The 5423-nt window shown below is 41.1% G+C and overlaps 1 non-coding gene across 1 annotated transcript; it reads right to left on the bottom strand.

Annotated features, from left to right (window-relative positions):
* Window positions 1-451: 451 nt before the first annotated feature.
* On the bottom strand, window positions 452-560 carry LOC141625264 (small nucleolar RNA R71). Its single transcript, XR_012535054.1, has one exon. It is a non-coding gene; the product is annotated as a small nucleolar RNA R71 (small nucleolar RNA).
* Between the last annotated feature and the right edge of the window lie 4863 nt (window positions 561-5423).

Here is a 5423-nt window from a genome sequence, read left to right as displayed (position 1 = left end):
TTGCTTCTAGTTTTGCTTCTGCACAGTTAGAAGACAGGTTTTTGAGAGGAAGGCTTGAGTACTCTCAGTTTTGCGAATATGGCTTTGATATATGACAATCTTCAGCCAAAAGAGCAGCACCTTCCAAAGGGGCACGTGTTACCTACCCCTACCACCGGTCTCTTCGAATTTCGTTCCTCTTATATCGATTTAGTGGAGCGAAATCAGTTTGCTGGTCTACCGGATGAGGATCCTTTGAAGCATATGGAAATTTTTACAGACTACTGTTGTTCCATACCTATACCGGCTGGGGTGACTCAGGATGAAGTAAAGGGGGTGATGTTCTTATACTCCTTGAAGGATTCTGCGCGAGATTGGTACCGCTACCTTGATAGGGTAGCAGCTGGAGTCACAGATTGGACATCTCTCGCATTGGCCTTCTACAAAAAATACTTCCCACTTGCAAAGACTGATGCTTTGAGAAGTAAAATCACAAATTTCCAGCAAGGACCTGATGAGGAATTTTGTGAAGCATGGGGACGTTTCAAGAATTTGGTTCGGTCTATCCCTCACCACGGTTTCCTGCAGTGGTACCTTTGCAACTTATTCTACAATGCTTTATATGATGATTACAAGGTCATCCTGGACGCAGCTGCGAATGGTAGGTTCCAAAATAATACCGGTCAGAATAAAGGTTGGAACACTATTGAGGAGATGGCAGTCCATAGAGCTGAGTTTGGGAGTTCACGTGGAAAATCACGAAAGCAAAGTGATGAAATGAGTGCCGTTGTGACACTCATTACTTCTATTACTGCCCGTCTCGAGAAGCTCGAGGCCTCTGAAGCTTCCAAGGAAAGAGTTAAAGTTCCTGTCCATAATTCAGATGAGACCGCGGAATTGAGGAAAATGGTCCGAACTCTTTTAGTTCAAGTGGCGAAAATAGAAGCAACCGGGATTGAGTCCACAAAGAATTTTGTGAAGCAGTTGGAGAATATAGAGGCTAAGCAAGTCGCCAATTCTTCAAGGAAATGTGAAGGGCCAATTGAAACGATTAATGCCATCAATCTCCAAAGTGGCTTTTCTTATGATGGTCCTGATAAGCCAAGAGAAGACTCAGGAAAGGATGAAAAGAAGAATTTAATTTCTGGTGCGAAAACGAACTTAGTTGCCAGTACTAGTGATCGATCGACCAACACCACCAGTCGATCGACCGGAGTTTCAGATGAAAGAGTTTCTGACCAGAAACTATTCATACCCAGCACAAGTGGTCGATCGACCAACACCATCAGTCGATCGACCGAAGTTTTTGACGAGGCAGTTTCTGTCCAGGAACTGTTCACGCCCAGCCAGATTGGTCGATCGACCGAGACCAATAGTCGATCGACTGGGTCTACAATGCAGGACGCAAATCCGTCAACTAGTTTGCATGATTCTACACTTATTGATGATTTGACGGAAGTTTTAAACCTACGGAAGCCGAAGGTTACTGATCCTACGACCAGTGTTGCAGTCCCGTATCCGGAGCGTTTAAAGAATACTAAGCTGGAGCGCAATTTTGGTAAGTTTTTGGAGATGGTCAAGAATCTCGAGGTAACCATTCCTTTCACTGACCTAATTACCCAGGTACCCTCTTACGCCAAATTTATGAAAGACATTTTGAATCGTAAGAGAAACTTTCGTGATGATGGCAATGTTGCTTTTGTGAAAGAATGCAATGCTCTTTCGCAAATTAATATACCACCCAAATTAAAGGACCCGGGTAGTTTTTCAATTCCTTGTACTATAGGTAACCACGAAATTGGGAAGGCCCTTTGTGATTTAGGGGCCAGTATCAATGTCATGCCATATTCTGTTTGCGAAAGGTTATATATTGGTAGACTTAAGGTGACCGATATTACCGTTCAGATGGCAAATAGATCGACTCAGAGACCTATAGGAGTCTTAGAGGATGTACCCGTTCGAGTGGGTAAGTTTTTTATTCCTGTCGATTTCGTTGTTTTGGACATTGCGAGGACAATCGATACCTATTATTTTAGGTAGACCATTTTTTACATACAAACAATGTAATAGATGTCAAACACGGAATCATAACCTTAGCAGTAGGGGATGAAACCATTGAGTTTAGTCTTGCTCGTAAGGCTACTGAATCTGCTGATGATGACACGTGTTATTCCATTGAAATTGTTGACAGGGCTGTAACACCCCGGTTTATAAAAGAAGCCTTCGTCAAGACATTTCCTAATAAACCGGACTGTTACCATCTCGGTTTCCCGAGGTAGTGAATATCAAATTAAACTCTAAGGCAATTTATATAATTATTTTTAACTTAATTATTACAAAACCTCTTTACGTCAAATTACAAGAACTAACATAAATAAAAGTGAAAGTCTTCTAGATGATGATCTAGCCACTAAGTCGTCCGATCCAGTGTCTCACGCCCATCCAAATCTCCGTTCTATCTCTTAACCCGTCAAGTCCGCTCGCCAATATTTGGGTCATCACTGGTGTTCACGAATACACAGGGTCAACCACGAGGTTGAGTAGGGAAAACAATAAAACAACAAAATATGATATGCATGCTCCTCCGTCACCTCCATCTCCATCTCAACTCATATCTCATATCTCATACCCGGACAACCCAAAACCATACCGATCCCCGAGACTATATATATCGACCGTAGCCGATCCGCACTCGCACTGAGGACACCAGGGCAAGTGTTGCGAGAACCCGCCCGAGCCTTATCACAACTCACATCGTATCTCAACATCGTCACTCCTACACTATCCTCCAACTCCAATGCATATGAAATGCTCAACGAAATTAATGCAACACAATATATATATATAATATATATATATATATATATATATATATATATATATATATATATATATATATATATATATATATATATATATATATATATATATAAATCAACTGAACTGATAAATCATAAAATCATGCTTTTTACCCGATGTTGTGATATCATATTCAATACGATCAATTCAAATAATCACCTTCCCATATATGAATCATAACGTAAATCAACAACCACGAATCAAGTCAACACAATTAAACAACAACGATAATAAGTCAAGTGTATTTCCCTACCTCAAAGTGCCAAATCCAATTAAGCGATTCAAGCGATCCGAGAAAAAATAAAGCAACGAATCTGATTATCGATCCTTCACGAATCCGTCACCTAAAACAATTATAATATTTATAATTATTAACTACTAAATATAGAAATCTCCCAAAATAGAAGCTTTCCCGAAATACAATCCCGACACCAAACTTATGCCCAACTGATAACTAAAATAACCCGATTAGTATTTGCCCCAACTTCCCAAAATAGAAAGTTACTAAAGTAGAATTTCTTAGAATGGAAACTTTCCCGATATAGTAGCTTTTTCATTTTAACAAACCCGACTCAAAACCCGACTTGAATTACTTAACCGGCTCGGGAATTAAATTGAATAACCAATATGATAATTAAAAGATTAAACGAATTATACGATTAAGAAACCCGAATCAAACATTTGAACAATTCAACAACCCGTCTTTAATTATTTTAATTAACTCGAGAATTAGATTAATTAATTAAGAATACGATAACTTAAATAATAAAGAAAACGAATCGGAATCTACTAAACAACACGCTCCAACCACGACTTCCAACCCGTTTCCCGACTCCCACGCGCCACCCTACCACCGTGACAACCACCAGCCATGCTCCCTACTTCGACCCCACCACCAACCACCAACACTACTGTCGATTTGCCATGGCCGAGCGAGTCGAACCAGGGCTGCCATTTGGCCTGGTTCACCGCCAAGCCTCACCAAACACCCTCTGTCCTCGACTCACAACCACCGTAGCCCTCACCTTACCCCTGCCAAACCACCACGACTTTGCTCTCCGTCAGCCCATGAACCCAGACACCGTGGCACCACCATTTCGACCTCCCCCGAGTCCACGGTGGTGCCACCCCAACCTAACCATCTAAACCGCCTGAAAACCACTGCTTAAACCCGTTTGCTACCCCCCTGTCACTGCCGCCTTTCGCAGCCACTATCACCACCTATAACCACCCTAACCACCACCACTACATTCATCACTTACCACCCATTTCCCCTAGCTCATCAACAGCCACTAGCCTCACCTCCCTAAGTCACGAAACAACCACCAACAACTCGGCAGAAATGCGAAAACAGAGGAAAAGGTTGAACTCATACCTTTTTCCGCCACCACCACAGCCACCAGGGCCACCCACGGTCGTCTACAAACACCCTAAGGTCTTCCTTGCTGCGCCGTCATCACCCACGCTCTCCCTCTCTCTCTCGTTTTGCGTGAGGGTTGAGATTGAAGCTGATGAAGTGAGGGAGGCGGGTTGAGGGAGGCGGGTTGAGGGGTTAGGGTACTATTAGGTTTAGGGTTAGGGTTAGGGTTAAATAGGGTTAGTTGGGCTTAGGGTTAAATGGGCTGAACATGTTATTGGGCCAGCTCAAATGGGTTAGCTCTCATTTCGAATTCTTATAAACCCGTCTCAACTAACTTGCGATAGCTCAACGTAATTATCGACTCAACAATTAACCCGGCATAATTAGTAATATAAAATGTATAATAATTAATATATAATAATATCCGTTTAATTGATTATATTATATAAAATACGGGGTATTACAGTCTTCCCCCCTTAAAATGAACTTCGTCCCGAAGTTCGCTCCCGTACTCAAACCTCAAAAGGGTATTGTATATCGTACATACGGACGTCAGGCATTTCTAACACGGTTAACACACACTTTTGACACATCAATTAACATAACAAACACGAAATGTTACATTCTGCCCTCCTAAAAATAAACTTCGTCCCGGAGTTTAACTCATCTTCACTTAACCCAACTAACTATAACTAATAACTAACTGAGAACACAAATGTATAACCACTAAATAATTACCTGAGAACACCGTCATCTTCCATCTAAATTCCGATCTCAAACTCAAATAACTCAATCACCATGGTCACACTGGACCGTAAACATAACTCCCGTAAACATAACTCACATAGGCTAACTCATAACTCATTACCAGTAGTTTAACTACACTCTCCTTTTACACATCAACCAACTAACAGACGTAGGAACAAAACATATAGAACTCATTTGCATAGGTACCCCACAACGAAACATCTACTTGATCAAGACTACCATCTACAAACAAGTGCAATATAAACATTAAGATTTTACAATCCTACCCGACTAGAAACATGGTTACGTCCTCGTAACCTCTTTTCAATTTTCATATACATATGCAATAAAATCATTATCAACCACATGTGACAGGAAAGAATACATGATAAGAGATTGCGCATCAACATTAAGGTCGAAACAAGGTTTTATTAAGGAATTAACTGATTGTCAACAAGTAACATTTATTACTAGCTCA

The sequence above is a fragment of the Silene latifolia genome, chromosome X, assembly GCF_048544455.1.
Source record: "Silene latifolia isolate original U9 population chromosome X, ASM4854445v1, whole genome shotgun sequence".
NCBI lineage: Eukaryota > Viridiplantae > Streptophyta > Magnoliopsida > Caryophyllales > Caryophyllaceae > Silene > Silene latifolia.
This window is presented reverse-complemented; position numbering and strand designations above follow the sequence as displayed.